The sequence below is a fragment of the Dromaius novaehollandiae genome, chromosome 3 (assembly GCF_036370855.1).
Source record: "Dromaius novaehollandiae isolate bDroNov1 chromosome 3, bDroNov1.hap1, whole genome shotgun sequence".
In the NCBI taxonomy this organism is placed as follows: Eukaryota; Metazoa; Chordata; class Aves; order Casuariiformes; family Dromaiidae; genus Dromaius; species Dromaius novaehollandiae.
Window position 1 is genome coordinate 32,129,639 of NC_088100.1, and position 22,508 is coordinate 32,152,146.

Sequence of the window (22,508 nt, forward strand, 5' to 3'; positions counted from 1 at the left end):
TTAGAGGGCACATCAGGGTTAAATATCTTAACCTGGAAAAAAAAATCTCTTCAAGATTCACTTTTCTTTTCAAAGCAGTCAAGATTTACTTTAACTCGAATAAGTCACTTTCCATCTATTGATACCTGAACATTTACTAGTCTATCACTAGGAGTCCATTTGGAGCATCAGAGCCCAGGTTTCTGCTTTATCTCCCCAGTAAAGGAAAAGGGCATCATTGAAATCTGTAGGGAATCAGAGAAGAAAATACTATGGATTTCTGTCTAACATTATTGATGAAAGTTAAATGTCTGCTCAGAACCATAATCAAGCTCAGGAGGTGACAAAGCATTTGTGAGAGCTGTTTAAGCCAAAGTGAGGTGAAATGGAACCCTGTTGCGGAAAACCTGGCTATTTGGGGGTATGGGTCTGACAAATGCCTGGTTCTTGAGAAAAGGAAAGACAGACTGGAAATCACCGAAGACCTTAAATAAATTAACTTCTTCCAACAGGCATGCCTTGTAATTGCTTTTGTTCTTTGAAATATCTTGCATCAGCTGTAAAGGTTTTTAACTCAGGGTTCAAGAGACTAGCCGGCATAATGAACCTACCCTGAGAAGCACAGCTGAATTGTTCATCTTCACAAGTTTCTTTATTTTTCTTTCTTTCTTTTTCTTTCTATTTTTTTTTTTTAATAACAGTCTTTCAGTTTGAGTGGTTAAAGCCTTAACATTGTAATTTTTTTGCTTCTCAGGGCTAACTTCCCTAAAGCACATGTTGAAATTCTGTGTTCCCTTCTGACTTTTCCTTTGGTGGTTCATTTTCAGCCTGATGGGGCTGCCTCTTTTCAAATGACTGTGCCAGATGTTGATTTGCATCAAGTTTTTGGTGAAGAATTCATATAAGCTTTATACTGACTGATTCATCTGCATATCAGCCTCATTAATAATGTATACACATAATCTCACTGCAGTGAATAACCATGACCATCTTTTCTGTATAATTTATTCGTACAGGCTCATCAATGGCCTAGAAAAGTGTATTGACACAGGTATAATAAGCAGTGATGCCACTTGTGATCTGCTAATGTCAGGCTATAAAACCTTTTAACTATTTGTTCAAAGGCTTTATAAACTAAAATCAGAATATCCTAACTTTAGAGAAAACATGCAGCTGTATGAGACATGTCCATCACTGGGAATAGAGGAAAGAGGGCTTGATTTACATGAGTTATTCAGAAAGGGAGAAATCAGTGACATAGTATATTTTAGAGGCTCCATTTTCTCCTTTCTTGTGTCCTTCAAGAAAAATATGGGAAGGTATTGTTTTAGTGAAGTTCTTCTGGAGCAGTGAAGGAATGGTCTTGCTTGCTAGACTGAAACTCCATCGTGAGACCATAGTTCAGGACTGCTGTGACCCCGGGCTTTCAAAATGTGTGTGCTGGGTATCAAATATCAGGAAATCGGCTTGAATACCGTGCATTTCTTTTGTTACTTTTTAAAATAACACAGATGGTATTCTGCCTCTGGCTTCTGAAATTTAGGGTGTGAGTCTCACTTTCAAGCTTTCCTCTCAGTGACAGCTAGAAACTTAATCCTTTTAATGATAACTAAGATGCTTACATGCAGACAAGTCTCCAGGAGCTATAGTTTAAAAAACTCATAAGTACTGTCATAATCATGACAAAATCAAAAAAGCTGGCAATGCTGCTAGGGAAGAGGCTCTGTGACCTATCCAGATTGTGAAAGGTTCATTTAACCCATGAACTGAGCTTATACAGACATATTTCAGGTTTGGAAGATATAAGTCTGCCTTGGAAGTTTGACATCTAAAAAAAAAAAAATTTTTTTTAAAGAATAGGGGTTTTTTTTAATTAATTTGATGTGAGACCTGCATTACTAAGTGTTGTTAAGTTTCATATCATTTGGAAACTAAACAATTTCAGCTCTTTCTGGACTACAGTTATTTAAATGATTTTAAATAATATATTTATTCTCCTTTTTCCCTGATGGCATCTGTGCCTATGGCCATATTTCAGGGAAGAGGTGTTTCATGGCCTCTGGACTCCTGAGCTCCTGACTGTTCAGAGCAGGGAGTGCTTGCCATTTTCCTTCAGGTCTGGTTTCCTTTCCTCCTTTCCAGGAAAGTCTGGGAAAACACAAGGATGGGTGCATAACTCTGTCTTATACCATCATTGAGATGGGAACACGGCTGATGAAATCAGTCTAGATCTGAGGAGACATGTTACATGCATAACATGGGAGTTAGTTACACATATAACGTGTCTACAATCGGTAGTCTTGTATGTTAGATTGGCAATTGTTCTTTGCATAGAAAGTAGGGCCAAGACTATGCAAGGGTCCAAGTTTGGAGCCTGCAATATGCCCTCATAGTCAGTTACTAGAAAACTGGGAACCTGTGACTAATTTATAACTCAAAATCTTAAGGAGATCAGGCTAAGAAAAAAACCCTAACTTTATTGCACACATAATAAACTTGTCACAAAGCTCACAGGAAAAGTTTTGTCCTGAAACCTTACTACCTTAGATCCACATGAAATTAAATAAGAGAGTAAAGTCTGATTTTTGCCTACAGCATATGCATTACTGCCCGGGAACTAGCCAAATCAGCAATCAGTTCTGTATTAGGAGCTGGTTTCCTGTATCTTTAGGAATAATAAAGGTTGTTTTCTTGTTTAGGCAAATTGTTGAACTGTTAGCTCTTACACATAGTTCAGACTGAACTTTTCTTCCAACATGATTCCAGCAATATCCTTTTAATGAAGCAGCAGAACTAGCAGCTTTGGTATCATCTGACAGACTGGAAGCTCAGCTTTTGAATTATATTAGTGCTGCATTGCTATTAACATATTCTACAGCTTTTGGTGAGTCACTTAACCCATTGTTTCAGCCTCTCTATCTAAAGATTGGGCTAATAACTTCACAAGGATGTTTAGAGATCTGATTAATTAACCAATGATGAAGTGTAAGCGAGAATTATCCTGTGCCCATCTCCAGCAGCTGAGTAATTCTTTTGGAGAAATAAAAATTATGTTATTCAAGTTACAGGATAAATTCAGATACACAGATGCTGCCATGTTAGTATTTGGTCAAGATGCTACGACTAACACTCCTATTTCTGTGAAAAGTACATATGGGATTTTAATAAATGGCTTTTGTTTTCTTATACCATGGCTTCATTTCATGTAACACACACACATTTCACACAGTGATACAAAATGCTGGTCTATCAGTATATTATTAAACATGAATCTACCCATAAAGGTATGCGCACATTTCCTTCACATCATACCCTAGCACAGAAGTCACTTTTTTCATCAGACATGATGAGAGAACTTAGATAAAAGCAATTTTGTATAGCATTTGTATTTAGATTACACAGGCAACTTTTCTTCAGATAGGTATCTTATCTTCAGTGAGGTCTTGTGTTTTTCTGTCTTTTCTAAAGACTTGACTGAAATGTAAGAAAATAACATGGAATAAGACCTGTAGGCCTTTTCATTTTCTTTTTTTTTTTTTTAGTCAATATCCTGTCCAGTAAATTCTCTGTCTTATTACCTATATCTTTCAGTATTAGCACTATAATTTTACTTCTCATATAGCATTATGCAGCCCAACTCAGGGAGGCATTTCACTGCTAAATTAAACGTTGGTATTTTTATACTGGATTCACCAGTTGTAATTTTGATAGTTCTGAAAGAAACACTTGAAATAACACTGAATCAACATTGAAAACATCCTAATCGTCATTTTTTAAAATATGCCTGTCTTATTTGTGCACCACACACAATAGTCATATATTCACATGACATATAAAATAATCTAACACTCTTTTCTTTCTTGAAGCAATGATGGTAAGTAAAGCTGGAAATAGTGCGTAATGAAATTTAATAAAAAGACACAAATTGATATTTGGATTATATAGGAGGAAAGGCATACATTTAAAGTCAATTACGTAAATTGAGGAAATCAGTATTAATTTTCAGATTCTCTGTGTGCATTGTTTCTTACATTTTAATTTAGTTTAAGGTAATGTCTAAAGAGGGAAATATATTAATTTATCTCATGGTTGCCAAAAGAATCACACAATAGCTATCAGGAATTCCATTTCACTGGAGTTAAATAAATGTATTTAAGCCTTCCTTAGAACTGAGTGGTATGGATTTTCTTTTAATAAAATTTGAAATGTAGATAAAATGTACTTATTCTAGGACCAATGCCAAAAAATCAACTGTGACATCTTTTTAATGCACCCTGCTCTGCCCATAATGCTGTCTGTGCATATTACAACAGTGAAAAGCCCCCACACACACTTTTCCTTTTTCTTTTAAGAGTTCTGTTGCCTGCAGCATTGCACACAGGAACAACACAAGCTGTCAAAAACTAGATTACCAATTTGCTTGGAAAATGAATTAATGCTTTCCTCATCCGACATTAATTTTGTTGGAATTGTGTCTCAAGTGGAAAATGTTGGCTTTGAATGTAGAATAACAACAGTTACTTCTTTAGGCTCAACAGGTTGAAATGCCAGGGATGGGGAGCCATGTCCCCAGTGTGACAGGAATATCAAGTGACAAGCGTAGTGGGGTGTTTTACACGCACTATTCAGTCCTGTGTGGGAAAGAATGAGCAAACTCATCAGGATTAGAATTTGTGGTGCATTAACGAAACGTAATGATGAAGGAATCCATATTTCCATATCTTTGCATGTTGCTCCATAGAGCCTAGGACATACTCACCAGACTGTCACTAATATTTTGTGGTAGGTTTCCAATCTGCATGAAGACACTTTCTTATTCATGAGCGCGTAGCTCCTGCTAATCACTGTAACGTTGCAGTTAGGCTAGCCTGTAATTGGTGAGCTTTGTATTGTCTGTTGTCCTCTGAATACTACAGCAACAGTGACCGAGGGGCAATTTTTCTCTACTGCATGCATCGCCATTGGAAAGATCTTACTTTATGCCTGGAAATGTGTACTTGAATCTTCACTCATTACGCACTTTTATTTGTACAGACATTTTACATATTTTTCAGTTTAGCCTTGAAATCTTAGGGTTTTTTACACACAGGTTGGCTTTTCAATACCAAATGCTACTCAAGTTTGTAGTGCCACATCATTATTATGAATACTGGCAATATTTCTGGGGCTACTTAGCAATGGAAGAGATGACGGTATTTCAGAAGTTGGGCAAATCTGAAGTGAGAGGCTTCCTTGCAAAAAAGTGGCAAAGGGCTGCAAATCTTGTATGTATACCATCATCTATTTTTATGTAGCTAAAGGCTAACTGACTTTCTAGTTGAACAGCCCAGTCCTGCTAGGTACTTTCCCCATAAAATGCTTCTCTTTTGACTTTGACATTGCTAAGGGCTGTGCGCACTCGGTATATTGCAGCAGCCAAAAAGGTCATTGAGGGTGGATATCTGAGGAACTCCCGGAGGAACTTTTATGACCTGATTTGGGTGGGCCAAAAGGCTTGGGATGTAAATAAGAGAACGATAGGAAATTTCTCTGAAAAATTCTTGCAATCTTCTATTCATTTTTTATCTTAGCATACTGAATAAAATTATAGCATTACCATTCTTACATTAAAATTTGTGTCGTGGCAAAGTTAGAGAAAATTCCTAGGGATTTTTAAACAGTAAAATACACTGTAGTTTCATAGAGTGATTTCCTCAAAGTGCCTTAAAGCACTATATACTTGCAAACCATATAAAATTAATTTTGGACAAAATGGTAATTAAAGTGCAGCAGATTCAATTTGACTTATGTAAGAATAAGCTACAGCCTTGATTTTTTTTCCCTGATAAATAGTTTACTTGAAAAGTGTGTGGTTTATAGTCACCTATAAGCTACAGATCATTCACAAAAGAGTTCCAAAAGAAAAAATGTATCCAAATGAAGGAGCTGGTGTTTCCCTTCTTATTCAATGGCTTTTGGGTTAGAAAAGTTATTCCTTCCTTGTTAATGATTTTAACATATCTTGCTTTAACAGAATTACAGTAACAGAGTACAAGAAGCTGTGTAATACAGTAAATGTTATTACAGTCTAATAGGCTTTAAGTGAAAGAGTGACATATACATCTATGTAAACATAATAATATATAACATATGTCTGTTGTCTATGTGCTAGAATTTAGATTTACAGTTAAGCCCTCCAGCAGGTTTTCTGATGATGTGTGGTTTGATTTTCTCAACACAAAAATGAATCACAAGATGAATCAGGCCCTTAAAAGTGCCTATTTCTCTCCATTGATTATGAAATGAGACTAGTCATCTAGCTCATTTACAGATATCTATATTATATAGATATTCCACATTTAGTGCAGTGAGTCTTACCCATGTTTCAAGATGAAAAAATAGTATATTTTATTGTTCTATCTAGATTAAAGTTTTGATATACTCAGTTTGCTGACAAGACATTTTCCATCACTGAGATGTTTGTCTCAGTGAATTACTTCAATCATTAAAAAAGTCTTGAAACTGAAGAAGAGTTCAAATCCCTGAGTTTAAGCAGTCTAGATGCTTGCTTTTATGCCTCTATCACTTTCCTTGATTTGCTGTTTATCCCTATTTCTTCTTGTTTTCTGTGAACCTTCAGGCACACTAATTAACTTGATTTTTTTTTTTTTAATGAAGCTAAGTAAAAAAGATGAAGTATGCAGTAGTGTTTTCAGTAGAGCTCTATATTTCTTAAAAATGGAAACAACTGCCTACTTTATTAAAGTGGAATTTCACTTTACAACATACAACTGCTTAACAGTTTATTTGCTATGGTATTTGCAACAACAGCATATTATAATTGGAAGTACTGAGCCAAGCAAGCTATTGTTAACTCTTCAAAATAATATATTCAGAGATTTGCTTACAAATGTGGGGCTTTTAATCTTTATTTTTGATTTATACCATAGTGACTAATATCCATAAAGAAACAAGTGACCTTCTCAGTACTCGAAGGCACGAGTTTTTTCAAGCGTGTTTAACATCAAAGCAAGGTACAAGATTGACAGCACTGGAAATAGAAGATTTGTATTGTATTTATCCACACAACACACCCTGCACTGCAATGCAAATAACTATAAGCTTCCACTAATAACACATTTCAGCTATGCCCTTGAAAGATTATTATGTAAGAGAAAATAATTATCTTTGGCAATTGAAACATTAGACATTTTATGAGAGTAGCTGTTTAAATGTGGTTTATACTGACCTGATTGTCAAATATTTTCAGATGGTAGTGTGACCTATTCAGAACAATGTACTTAAATTCAAGCATATGTTTCAGTCCTAGCCTCTTTCACAGGAGGTAAACACATGCTTGAGGATTTTAGTAAAGTGGGATTTTCTCAATATTGACCTCAGCCAGCCATGAATCAGCTATGGAGAATGAGAGAGGTGCCCTGTCACCTGTCCCTTTAGTTCACCATTCACCATTAAAGAACACAGTCTGTTCTGTTACCTCCAGTAGGAGCTGTGGCAGCATAACAATTGAGAATGCACAAGTAAGATGGTGACAAGATGTGGATCTTTTTCATAGCTTTAAACGTATTTTTCAATTACCTGCAGTACTGTCTAGATTCCTTGAAACTGATGCCTTTTGCCTTTGCGAATACCACATTCTTCTGCTACAGGAATCTATTATGATCGTGCTCAGAGTACTCTTAACTTTTAAAATGATTATTGAAGCATTGTTAAAAAAAATCTGTAACTATGTTTTGCAAACATGAAGTTGAACTTGCATGGTTTCACTGTTGTGTGCTCTTGTGGTTATAGGTTGGTTTGTGATACAGGGGAGCCTCAGTTCCCTCATCTACTAAATATTTATATTTTGACATTTGCAAGTTATTTTATTTAAGCCACTGTTTAAGAGAGTCATGATCACACTTGCACTCTCTCTGGCCTCACAAATCTTACTATTTTATGCAAAATGGAATAGCCTTGGCAATTAAGAAATACCTTTTTTTCTAGCTAGTGGTTAAGATACTTTTATCAGTGATATGGGTTCAAAGTCCCTCCGACAAGGATTGAAAAGTAAACTTTTGTATACCCTATTGTGACTGTCTGCATAAACCACTAAAATGCCTCCTCTCATATTCAACTTCATCAAATAACTGAGCCCAAAAGGTTTGCTCTGCTCCTGCCTAAAAGATTGAGGCCTTTCTGCAGACATTGTAGAGAAGTATCTAGTTTGTAAAGCCTGACAGGGCTTAGCCTAAGATCACTGTTTCACTCATTAGTAAGTCCCAAAGCAGACTTTAGGTACCACAAGAGCTTTAATTTTGGGAACTTAGAGCTCTGCAGACTTCAGACATGAGTAGGCAGCAGCAAGGTTGATATTTAAAGACTCTGTGTTTCATATTTTGGTTCCTAAATCCTGATTATGTCCCATTTTAGATGCCTTTGCCCTTTTGTCAATGTCATCTATAAAACCCAGATCTCAAAGGTATAGCTCTGTGTTAGTGTCTTACGGGGTTCAACAGAAATTTGGTGTCTATGCATCTTTGAGCATCACAGCTTCAGGATGCTAAATCTCATTGAAAAGCAGTGAGACTTAGATTCCTAAGTACCTCCATGTCTCATAAAAAGAGACTTTAACTGTGCAAGAAATTTGGAGCAATTTTACATTTTTAGGTATCCCACTGGTTAGCGGAATCAAATCATTAGCACTGAATTAGATGCCCAGTGTCCCCATACAATGCTTTACAGGAGCTAGGCATCTGAGGGAAAAGTAAGTCTATATTATGTTTTGTGTGCTACAGAGATTTCTAGTGCAGAAATACCAAGGCTGGATACTGAAAACAGTCCACTGTACTGCATGTTGTGCGGGCTAATGTACCTTGAGAATATAGACTCCCTGCAGTAGCAACCTAGCTCATTTAAAGTGATCTTTGATATCTTCACACAGTACTGTCAGATTCTGCAATAAAGCCAGATCATGAAAACAGGACTTGCAGAAAACAACAAGGTTTGAGTAAGGACCTGATTAATCCACTCTATAGAAAACACAATGGAGGAAAGTGGGGCTAAGCTCTGCCCCTTGAAGGTCAGACTATGGCATGTGTCTTGCTCACCATGCTTAGAGTAACATGTGAAAGCCAGGTCAGGGCTTTCCTGAGAAAAGCAGTTCCCATCCGTTATTTCCAGTGGTAAAAGATTTCAGTTTGCAAATCCTTCGTTGGCCTGGTTTCAAACAGAGATTTGCAGCCACCAGACGGCCAGACTATTTGGTTCCGTGGGGGTTGTCTTTTCTCAGTCTCTCTTTACTTTACTGCTGTTTCTTTGTGCACAATTAACTATTCATTGAAGCAAAACTTTGATTCTGATCCTCATTCCTCCCAGCTGTGAGGTTTAACAACTGGATTAGAGAGTCGGGCAGTAGCAGCATATTACAATTTCTGTGAAGGGAAAGGTGTTTTAAGGAGTTATCGCAACTCACCTCTTTTAGCCATGAATTCTCATCCCTAGGCCACAGCTCACCCCCCTCTCAGTTGTGCCTCTGCAAGTCTTGCTTAGCCATGCTGCAACCAGGAGCAGTGGAACGTGCCAAAATCCAGTTGTTTTAACTCCAGTAATTTTAATACTGATGTACTTTGCAATGCAACCCCAGAAACAGTTGCACTAGGATAAGGGAGGGTGGGGAGCAGGACTGAGTGACTGCCCAGATGCAGGGAAGCAGAAACCCCTTATACTCGCTCGACCACAAGAAGCATTGTAACAGAACTAAACCAAGAGCTTCTCTGCTTCCTTGCATTTTGGCTTGATTAATATCCACAAACTAAGCTGTAACATTTCAGCTCCATCAGTACAATCAAAATGGTGCAAGGTTTTTGTGTAGACTAGTCCTAAAAGTTTGTAAGATTATTCATTTAACATGGTTCATCAGAATTGGTGTCTACATTCCAAAATCATTGCTGTAGGCAGTCTTGGCAAACTGACCAGGAACTGAGTGGCTACAGAAAATGGATTTACTTGGTACTACCAGGAGGGGTTTCTCCAGGGTCAAGGCTGAAGTACATTAGTGGACAAGTTTATGCTCCCACTGTTCAGGCTGAAATTTTCTGCTGATGAATAAGAAGGCTTTGCTGCCCAAGGCTGTCAGTTCAGCAATTTCCCATGAAATAAAAGAAAAAAAACACTGAGCCTTCTGACCTTAGTGGTATTCCTTTCAAGATATATTAACAGATTTTCAGTTCTTTTTTTATAGAAAAGAATGCTTGTAACTATATTGATATCAGTATAACAATGAAATTGAAGACTATGCTACCATGTTAGCATCTTTTATATTTTTTTGTTAGTGCTGCACAATGAGTGTCTACAGACACCTAAATTACTAGTATAAACTTCTTGTAGATAAATGTTCTATATTAATAGGATCGGCAAAGATGAATGTTAAGTTTTACATGTACGCAGGACTGATCAGCTATGCAATACAAGGCAGGAAACAACAACTTGGAAAGAAGTTCTGTAGAAAAAGATCTCAGATTTGGAGTGGATGACAAATTCTGCATGAGTCAATGTTATGCTACTGCAAACAAGGCAAACATCCTACTGGGATATGTCAACGGAAACAAAACCTGTAGGATTTATGGAGTAATCCCTCCATTCTGCTTGATGCAGGTAAGGCTTCTGTTCAAGTACTGCATCAAGCTTCAAGAAAGATGCAGAGCAATTATGCAGAACCAAGAGAAAAACAATGAAATAGGTCAGAGGTCTAGAAAATATGGCCTCTGAGGAAAGCAGCTGAGGTTGTTAAGTCTTGAAAAAAGTTGGGACAATATCATAGCAGTCTTTGAATAGGTAAATAGATGCTGCAAAGAGAAGGTGAATAAACTGCTTCCCTGTGCTGGAAGCCCTAATACAGGCTTCAAGTGCAGCAACAGACACTGCGAAAAACATTCTAAAAGAAAGAGCGATCGGACATTTGGGTAGAGTGCAGCTATGTAGGATTCCTCTCACAAGATGCTTTTAAGAAAAGGTTAGACAGATACCTGTCAGCAATTATTTAGGTCAGTAGGATAGACAGAAGAATGACTTCTTCAGTTGCTTTTTATAACCATGATCTATATTTCTCTAGATAGAAATGTGACTTCTGTTTTTCACAGGATAGATTCTGCGAGTATACACCTCAAGAATTAAATAAACTAATACAGTCTCTGTGTTAGGAATAAATGCATATGTTTCTGACTTACAGTATTAAATAACAAGTGTAAATCTCACAATGACTGTCAGATCTGTTGAATAAATAAGGTGAGAAAGAACACACTCAAATGAGTCACTCTGTATGCACCAGAGTTCTGGGAAGGCAGAGGCAGTTCTTAACAGACCAAAAATGTTAACTTAATTATTGACAATGCACTCAATCTGCAGGAGGATTTTTGTGTTAGATGTGTTCGATGAAACCGATTTTCTAACAAAGAAAAATTAAGAGGCTAAGTAAAAGAAACCAAAGGTGTAAAGCATGATGTAGTTATAACTGAAGTCTTTTTAAAATGAATAAGAACAAATATTTATGACATGTATATATATATATATATATGTATATATAAAGGGGGATTTCAGGATGGTATAGTCCCTGGAGGAGTCCAAAAAAAAAAATAGGTGAATACAAATCAAATAAACTAAAATTCTTTAGGACATGAAGGCCAAGACCTAGTTCTTTACATTGGAGGATAGTGAGTGAATGGGGCCTTGTGCATAATGAGGTGATAACTCAAGTCCTATCAGCAATACGGATAGAGAAGAACGGTATTTCATAATGCGCAGTCTGGAACTACTTATTGAAATACCTGTGTGTTCTTTTTGTAGGGACTGAAGAACTGAGCTCTTTTGGGGGAAAGGGGAGAGTAATCAATACAACTGATAATTATCAAATTTAACATTGCCCTAGGGTACAACCTTCTCCAATTCGATTATATGCTATTATATTTGGCCTTACATTACTTCATACTGGAATCAACATCAGAATGAAGTATAAAGGAAACACTGAAAAAGAAGAAACATCTACTTTAACTTATCCAGTGCCATAAGGTGGCATTATGAAGGAGGGTTTAAGATGTCAAGCTGCTGTGACAGAGCAGTCCATACTGCCTCATTAGCCTATTTAATATATATATTAAAGGAAAGAAGCAACCGGAAGGAACCAGAGTGCTATACCTCAGAAGTCGTTAGGCCAGCTGCCAGCCCACCTGGCATGGGGTTTTCTTGGTCAATGCCCAGTTGTGACAGAACTTAATGTCTGCAGAACTCACGGTTCCTGTATGTAGTGCACATATTTATGTGTATAAGTTATTTATTTTTACAGCAATGCACTAATTCCTCAGGTGTGCCTAGAAGAGGGAGAATGCTCATGTTTTAAACCCATTAAATAACATTTAGCTAAGAGCAAATCAAACAGAGAGTCATTTTTACCATTGACCAGCGATAGCAGTGGGGGCTGCGGCAGGCACAGTCAGGAGCCGCCCTGTGCCGGTCAAACCCAGTAACCCGAGAGCGAAAGGGGAAGAAACGCTTAAGCGTCAGGTGTGTTTGCGCAAAGCGTCGGAAAGCTGTTACGCGCTTCCCGCTTCCTGCGCCACCTGCCGCCTCCCAGTGAAATCTTGGCGGACCGAGCATTCCCCGTGGCAAAACGCAGAGAGTTGAGATTGGCGAGGGGGAGGATAGGTGTTTACTAAGTGTTTCTTTAATCGTATTCTTTTCCCAATACCTAAAACAGTGATTGCTGGTTGGCAATTAATTGGGTCAAGTAAAATGCGGCAGCAGGAGGCTGCTCTGCCAGTGACACCCATGGTGTTCTCCCAGCCGTGCCCAGGCAGTGGCACTCGCCGGCTCTGGCCAAACCGTGTCAAGCACGGACTGTGCAGTATGAATGTTTCATGGGACAGTGCTCAGTCCTGTGCTTTGGCCCTTTTCAGTTTATAAAGATAGAGGTAGCCAGCAAATCCTAAAAGCTGCAAAACCAGACAAAGTATTAACCAGTCTGTTTTTTATTCTGGTGATGCCTTTATACCTAGCACATCTTTGCTCCACTGGAGAAGTGAGCATCTCATTTTTTTATCCCGGTTGTATTTAGCCTTAATCAGAAAGGATTCTTACTGAACAGAACTGTCTGAAGTAACCAAGTTGGGAGAAATATGAGTCAAAACCCTATCTTAGAGCAAACACCTTAAGCCTAAATGCCTAGTAGTGTGGCAGATCCAGCTGCTTGTAGTGTGTAAACTCCACGTTATCAAAAGGCAACACAAGAACAATGGAAGGAATTTTCCTCAGCTAGTGGGATTTCTAAACAACAATGTCTACTTTACTTCTGTCTCTTGAGGACATAACTAAGAGATGCATTTTCAGCAATAGTTTCAAAACGCCATGTCCTTTTGCAGGACTAGCTACAGTTACAGCTCGGTGGAGGTTTAACTTAGGTTTTCTATTGAACAGGAAATGTTTAAAACCTCCTAAAACCATAAAAATACAAACACTCCAATCATTGTGATAATTTGGTAATTTTCAAGATCATTTCTTAGATATTTCCCTCATGTGCTGCTTCTTCCTCTACCACTGGTGTATTGCTGGCTTTTTATTTTAAATGGACAAGTTCTGATGTTGCTTTTGTTCCATACTCCTTCTTTCTCCTCATCTCAGCACTGGAATTTTTCATCGGTTTTGTGCGTTCTCTCTCTCTCTGGACTTTCCTTCTTATATTCATTCTCCTTTCAATACAATCAAGCTAGTGCCTCTCTAACATTGTTGTTTTTAATCGTCCTTCACCTACCCACATTTCCAGTTACCAGACTATCACCCTTTCTATTCTTCTTTAAATTCACTGAATATATTGTCTAAACATCTTGTGTAATGTTATGCTCAAAGTCTTGTTTTATGGGCAAAGAGAAAGCACACTTTAAATACACACACACACAAATTCATTTATGGTATAATTGAAATCTTAACAGTCTAACTCAAGGATCATTAATAATCTAAATCTAATTATCACAGAAAAAGAATACTTTTATACAGGGAAAAGCTCAATAATAGTGGTAATACAGTTAATATTGTAATACACACACTTACTTTCTAATCCTTTTTCCTGGAGTTACGCTCATCCTTCCACTACTCCTCTGGTTCCTAAGGTTGGCAGCTGCAGTGAGTATGTGTGTGTGAAACAGAGTAACTGCTTTTACTGTTACCTGTATAAAACTGTGATTGTACCACAGGAAGATAAACGAAAGTAAAACAACTTAGCCTTAGCCACCTGGTCTGTTAGAAAAACTGCTGTTACAGCTAAACCAAGTAAAACAAAGCTGCAGAGAGGTCAAGAAAAGCTCAGATAGAGCCAGCCTGATGAACCTCAGTTCTGAGGCCTGTAAACTCAATACAAAGCTTACGGTCTGTTAATAGTACTGGCAATGCCACATTTCAGGGCTACATGGTAACAGTAGTATTTCATTCCAAAATCATACTCTGTTCTGGCCCTTTCATAAACATAGTTTCTTCTTCATCCATGCTGCTCACCAGAAGTCCATAATTGTCTCTTATAGAAAAAAAATCAGAGACTGTGACATGCTTTCTTTTTCTAATTGCCCTATACCTACTTCATACATTCTTCTCCCCGAATTTTTCTTATCCATCATTTTTCTAACTGCATTACCTCTTGATTCATCCTCACCTCTGATCACTTTCTACATTTAAAAAAGCTTCTAAGAAATAGAACTCTTCCATGTGCACACTAGTCACATGCAAGTGAAAATTAATAAATCACTTCCATTACTGCTTTTAAACAATATTTTTTATTCCTAGCAACCATATTAATGAGGCCAATGATTGAATATGTATTTCAAAGTAATATCTCTCATGAAAATATTAAAATGAAGTGCTGTAGGTTAGTGGATTAGATTTCTAGACTTTACATTGGAATAGGGCACCTGAAAGCCAGCTTGTGTTTTTATGACTGCAGATTTTATCACAGGAGATGTATTAGAGTTTAGATTGAGCAACTGTACAGCTATGTCTGTGTTTATACAGTCTTCTAAACTACATCTTTTTCAGAACTCCTGCATAAAATCTCTTAAGTGTTTTCATGGCTGTGGATAGTATAAATTAACAAAATCTTTTGCATATACTAAGGACCACATAGCACATTTAATTTTGAATATCCTTTCAGTATCCTTTATAAACCTCAGTTGCCATGCTATTAATACTTTGAAAGTTAACAAATTAGTTGTGGGCCAAATTCTGCAGTAAGTACACCACTCTGAGCCTCAGTATAGAACTGGATCTTTACTGGAACTGCTACAATTCAAATTAAAGTAGTGGAACTGGAACACTGACATGCTTTAAAACTGAAGCTAGGCTAGAATAGGAAACATCTAGAAAGCACTGGAGCATGCTGATTTAGAAAATAACTGTCTCAACTTGTATGAAAAATCCAGTTGTGATTTTTTTAGGCCATAACCCTATAATTATGAAATAGTATACAGTATTTTGCTCTCCAGCAGTTCCTGCAATTAGTGCTCCAAAACCAGTGAATATATGGGAAAAGGAGCGTTTAGTAATATAATTTTACTGCTAGCCATGCACTCGGCTGCTGCCACTGCTGCTGCCTTATGTAATGCACTGGCTGAGTGCACGATCTCACAGCCCCCACTAGTGGCTGGCCCAGCTCAAAGAGAAATGCTTGTTTGCTGTTTGCTGTCAGCTAACTCTGCTAGGGATCCGTCAAGTAAGGCGTTTAGACACTCCAGCGATATTCTAGTGTCCTCAGTTCTGCTGATTTTATTCAGCACTTCACAGGATGCCTCTCTTTCAGGCCTGAACATTTTTAAATTTAGTGAAAGCTGCTGGGGGGTTGTGCTCCTTGTTACTGATAACTTTGCATTTCAGACTATTGTGTGGGATTGTGCGGCTCCTGGTTTGCTAAAAGAGCTGGTGGAATTTATTTTCTGAAGAGTGAAGCCTTTTTCTGTTTCTGAATCATCTGTGAGCAGGTTTTTGGTTGTTTTTTTTTTAAGAATTTTTCTGAATTATTCAATAAATAGGTTGCATAAAAATGTTTATTATTATGTGTGTTCACAAACCAAAAAAAATGATTATTCAGTTTATGTTGCTTATATCATAGAATGGTTTGTGTAAGTCACAAGTTATAGTAGGTGTCTCTGGTTGGATGGTCGAAGACTTCCAAATGGAAGAAGGATCCTTTTTCCAATTGAACAGAATGTTCTTAATCAGTTAATGAATTTATTGTACAAATAATAAAAGAGCTTTTCAATATGCTAGTATACTAGTGCAGATACTCTTACATACACTGACTTACAGTGCTTCTGATAACCACGAATATTCTTTTGAGTAAAAGTTGTTTACTGAATATTCATGAATAATTGGAGGAAAAAGCAGTTATGAATATGAACAAACCTAATTTGGTGGGTTTTCTTTGCAAAAGAAAAGCATGCATACTATTTTACTGTCATCACACAGCTGTATTTTTCCAATTATAATGACACTCATGGTTAAATTAGCAACTATATTAACAACTACATTAGGAATAATATTAGCAGCCAGAAGTTTTACTGGAAAGCCAAAACTCAGGTATTTACCTTTTTAGTAAATTATCAGAATTTGTCTCCTTAAGGCCCAGCATATATATAACATTATGCATACCTATATATATATATGTATGTATACATATTTAATGTTAAAATGTTATAGCTTTATGAGAGAAGTGTGCACAATATTTTCCATAGCAATTCTTTCAATCCATGACTGAGAATCAGGACTGTTTGAATATATATTTCTTTTTAATAAAACAAAAAAACTGTGCAGAATGCCTTCTTCCTTAAATGTATTCACTTTTTCTGATGACAAATATGTGGAAAAATTTAACCAGAATTTTGTTCTGTTTTCCTAAAGTGAAGTTTTAGCAGGCTTCAGCTGAAAAAGTTTCAAATTTCCCTTTGAGGTCTTAATTTGTTAACATCCAAAAAACCTTCTAATTTTACCCTTATTTACCCCAAATTCTTATTTTTTCCACTAGAACTTATGATACATATAGTGTTTATGATTATCTCTGATTTAGGATACTTTTGGAAACCTTGGAACAAAATAAGTGCCCAAATGTTTTAAAACTGAAGTGCAAGAAGTAGAGGTACACTGTGAGAAAGGAATGAGCTAAAAATACTCCATGCATTAGAGAAATTTATCCCACTCAAACTTGGGTATAATCTATTCTAGATGTTTTCAAAACTCTAAAATAAAGATATTTTAAGTAATAGGGAGGATAATTAAAATGATAAATGTCATTTACATCACTAGGTCCTACTGACTTTCCATGGATACTGGATGCCCATGTGTGATTTTGAAAATGTCTGCCAATCTGTTTAATTATTTTTAGCAATTAGGGTTGTAATTTGTGGATGTTGCTTCAGCTTCTTGCCATTTTGACTGATGTCTCAATGTGTACATTCTATGTCATGCCATATGTTCCTTGGTAGCTCCTATTATGCAGAATGATTTTTTGCTCCTAATTGGGTTTTTGCTGGTACATGTTTCAGGAGAAAATAGAAAATCTAAATGCACTGGGTCTGTTTCTCCACTGCTCTGCTCCTTGTATCTTTTCTACCAGCTGTGTAAAGTGAAAAAGTATTAGCAATGAATGAATGGAAAATTCTTACTTGCATGTTTTTCTATGCTCAGTTTGTGCAAGTAAAAATGATTCAGAATGTAATAAGCTACTGAAAGATCAGTCCTGTGTGGATCCACTTGCTTTGCCAGGATACTCCCAAGTTATAAGTATAAGCCACTAACTTTATTGCATCCAAGGCAGCACAAAATAAGAGCATCTTTGTACTTTTTATACCCACTTTATGACTAAATTAATGTACATTTTCTAAGCATGCTCGGTCTTTTCTGGAGCAAAAAACATATTAGAAAGAAAGTGGTTTTAGGAAGTTTGTAATTCTATTAGGTTGAGATTTTTTGTCAATGGAATGATAATCTCGTTCCCCTTTTCTGTGTATTTATACAAGAATGGAAAAAGGGAATATTAAGACTGTCTCAGAGGTTTTGTTGTTGTTGTTATTGTTGTTGTTTTCCTGTTGAAAACTAACTGTATTTTTACATGTTTATACAGTGCCTGCAGTTACGCAGATGGTTGCTAAATTAAATTTAGTTGCTGGTCTGCTGGTTTTCTTTGTGTAATTGTGTTTTTGACCAAAGATACAAAAATATAGTACATGCTATAATTTTGATTGGTGAAATATAGGAGGTACTTTCAAATGTTTGTCAACTATTGTTTGAAAAGATACACATTAACATCACTAATTAGTGGTGAGGAGCCTTGGGTTTTCTAGGGTGGAAAACATGTTTAGCATTTGTTCAGAAGCTTCAAAGCTCAATTTTAACTGCTTAACTTATGGAGATAGGAACTGAAAGGTGACAATGACAAAGAATAAACAACATTTGCATAGCAAAACCAATTTGACAACCCCATTTATAAATATTGCAAACATGAGGGAAAGCCTGTCTCATTTATAAAGCAAAATCTCCTCCAGAATTTAGTTCTTTTTTTGTCTAGCCTTCTATGAAGACAATTTTATGATGTCTTTTTATATGAGCATTATCAGATGCTTTATTTGTAAAGCAAGGTTTAACACTGAATTGTAACATAGTTCCATATTTGGAAATTGTCAACCCTCTCAAACTACTAAGGACAAATAGATATTCTCAGTTTCACACAATAAATCTTTTTATCATTAGTCCATATCTCTTAACCATGTTCTACACTTGTGTACGTGCAGAGCTTTCACTGATTTTAATAAAATATCCAGTGCTGTGATATTGAATCTGACTAGAAGATCTACGGTGAAGACCAAAGAGGGCAGCATTGCTGTATTCTAGTAATTTCTTTGGCTCATTGTAGGCAGGATAATCCTGAAGTAGAAGAGTTAGTTATTCTTAATTCAAGTTATTGTTAATTCAATACCTGTTAGCAGAAGAAAGCCTTACATGTTTTTCAGAACTAGCTAAAAATCAGAACTTCAGAGGTATAGGTGTGTTACAATTTGAGCAATAGGATTAATAATAGAAGAACCATAACAATTCTGTGCGATCACATTGGTTTTGGTTCAAAACGCACTCAAGACATTCTGTAGAAGTAGTCTAGAAACTCCCTGCCTAACTAGTGTGGCATACACGATCATGCTTCCAAGCCAATGGTAAATCTACATTGTTAAAGTCAGCATGACTCAGAAGTTCGCTTTGACAAAACACTGATTTTCACATGTAAAGAAGGCTCTTGAAGACAGCTTTGACAACACCTTCATAGCTGATAATACTTAAAAAGACAAAATACAAGGGCTGCCTTTCTACTGCCTCTTGACTAACAGCTATATTTGATGCTATCTCAGACACAACCTGCTGTTGTTGATAGGTGGGCTAAATTTCACCATTGTCCTTAGGCTAGCATGAACTATGATGTTGCTATTTTCAACACTGTTCCACTAAATCAGAATTACTTGGGCAGCTATAAAACGAGTCTAACATGTACTATGCTAATGATTAACTATTAATCAAGTGTATTATGGTAGTGCCTCGGGCCAACTGAGATTCAGGCCCCATTATGTTAGTCATGTGCAGATCTTAAAAAAGGTCATAAAAAAGTTCTTAAAAATGGCTGATTCTCTTTTCTACCCTTCTATCTATCATTTCAACTTGAACCCTTTCAGCACTCGAACTTCTAAATTCAGTTTGTCTGGCATCATCTGCTATTTTTTTCCCAAAGCCCTGTGGGACAGGAGACAGGTGCTGTTGTAGGATGCAGACTTTACCTATCCAAAAAGTAAAAGTGATAAGCAAAGTTAATGTGACAGGCAAAATTCTGATCCATCTGAAAGTAGGTATTTTACTGTTGTTTTAAGCAGCCAGCTTATCTTGTGTGACAAAACTTTTTCAAAGAATAAAAAGTTGCCCCTTGAATTCTGCTAGATTTACTCGTTTGTGGTGCATTTTGGCAGCTGATATCACTATCTGCAGGAGGGATGCTTCCACAAAAGATACCACACTCAATACATTTTTGGCACAGTCAGGTGGCCATCATGAGTCACTAAAGCACCTGCTGCAAATCAGCCTGTTATACTGGCATTCTCAATTGCCTGTGAATTCTACCTCTCACTTTCTTATGTTATGGGTTTTTGGCACGTCATTATGAACAGGTGTGATTACCAGTGATAGGGAGCATGTAGTGATAACAGTTAAAGGCATTCACAAAGTTTTTAAAAGGACTTCTTCTTTTTTCTTTCTTCCCCCCCCCCCCCAAAGAGGGGGAGGTATTTTATCGTTAACAGTTGGTTTTGATTAGAATCAGACTCCTTCCTCCTGCTGTTACCCTTCCTACTCATCCGGAATCTGAAAAATAAGATGAAAACTGCTGCAAGAATACTGACTATGATGTTATTTTCATGAAATACTGTGGGAACAGTTCCATAATAGGGCAAGTGACAAACAGCCATATTCCAGCTGGCAGGAGGAAAAAAAGATGGATGAGAAGGGAGGGTGAATGGCTTGAGAAGGAAATATTAAATGAAGAGGGGTGAGGAGAATAAGAAGTGGATAAAGGATAAAGTGTGAAATGTCAGAAGGAAGCTGAGAAACATAGGATATTGAGAATGGAGAGAAAAAAGTAAAGGAGAAAGTGAGCGAAAGCTGAAGTAGGTGATAGTAGGGGGTTTTTTGATGATAGATTAAGAAATTCAACAGAACCTAAGGAGATGAAGCAAAATTAGATGTTTGGAAGTAAAGCAAAATAAGCAAGTATACTTAATGCAAAGTACTTAAAAATGTGAAGATAAAATGCAAAAGAGGAAAGAAAACTCTAGGAAGAATGTCTTCCAAACAATGATAAAATATAATCTATATGTAAATTTGTAATAAATTTAGAAACAGGTTGTATATTTTGGGGAGATGTCATAATTAGTAACTTAAGCTAGCTATACCTTATAGCAGACAAGAAACTCTTCAGGTCTTATTCACCGTTTTTAAAATGTTTCCTCTCTAAACAGATCTTTCACTGGTGTCTAAAGCAGTCACCTTTTATTGCTTGACACCTCTATCCCCGGGGAAAGGTCTGATGAACTTGTAAACAACTATGCTTTGAAGTTGAGATGAGCATGAGGGTAGACAGCAGACATCACATATGTGCACCAACTGTAAGAGTTCATCATAGGACTTCTGTCCAAAAATGTGCATGACTGCAGGGATGTCCCACTTGTGCTGTTGCTTTCAACTGCATCAGCTTTGAAAAAAGCAAATCTACACTGTGAAGCTGGTCAGAGCTTCATTTAGCTCCATTTCTTTAGAGTTCTAACATAGCTGTCAGATATATTCACATACTGTTCCCTTGAAAAAGTGGATCCTTTGACCTCCGGTGGTGTCCGAGGTGTGCCTGAACCCTGTGGGTATGACCGGTGCATGCCTAGGTATTCCAGGGGGCATGTGGAGAAGCTATGACATGCATACTTCTGACACCTCAAGGTGGATCTCTTAGTTGAAAAGAGAAGTTGTGCTAAGAATTTATTTTCCAAATCTCTGCGATAAATGCAAACCTGATTGAAATCTTTCCATCAAAAATTGCCAGAATATGAATTACCTTGAGAAGGTATTAATTCCTGGAAGTTTTTGACAGAAATCATATGGGTAACAAGGCTGACTGGCTAGACAACGAGGACGCGGATTACCTGACTGATCTTTGACATCAGGGTCACAAGGATCCCCTCTCTTTTTTTGTTATAACAAATTTTCTATTCCTAAGATTATGAAGATTTTCCTCAGGAGGTTTTTAGAAATATCCATCTCTTTTCACTAGAGACATACTTTGGGAAGACAACTTTACTAGGCACATAGATAAAGTGTAACTTAAGTGCTTACATTCCTCAGCTTTCATTAGCAGTTCATTTTGATCGTGTTTGTAATTAATTGTATGTGTAGCAACAAAAGCTTGGTTTGTTGTGATATTTTGAAGTCAGGTGACTGGGTTCCTGAAGGCCCACACATTTTATTTTCATGAAAACCAAAATATTCAGGGTTTTCTGAAGCTCATCCTAACCTTTTTGGTTTTGAAACAGCATTGAAGTTTAATGAGAATAGATTTCTTTATATAGATTCTAATGCATCCTGGAATCAGCATAGTCTCAATCATGGGTTTTGCTCTTGCTTTAGGTTATGGTCGAAATTAGTAAGATAAAAGACAGATGATAATTTTGAGAAGTTAACCGAAGTTTAATGAAGTTCAGAATTTTTTGAGTTAAGCTGAAATTGTATGCAGAATTTTCTGGTTGCTTTGTATTTTCTTTTGAATTGCTGTTCATTGAATCCCTGGACAAAATATTTGGGTAATAGTTATTGCAGATATAATAATCAGAGGTATATTTAACTTTAAAAAATGATGCTTGGTCATCCCTTCTCTCTCATTCTTATGCTAGTTGCCAGGGCCTGTAAGTCTGCGGTGTGTATGGCTGTTTTTTCAGTGATATAAATCA

The 22,508-nt window shown here is 36.8% G+C and overlaps 1 protein-coding gene across 1 annotated transcript in view; it reads left to right on the forward strand.

Moving 5' to 3' along the window:
- Nucleotides 1–22,508, forward strand: part of ADGRB3 (adhesion G protein-coupled receptor B3) — a 454,386-nt gene that overhangs the window by 130,803 nt on the left and 301,075 nt on the right. The window lies entirely within an intron of this gene.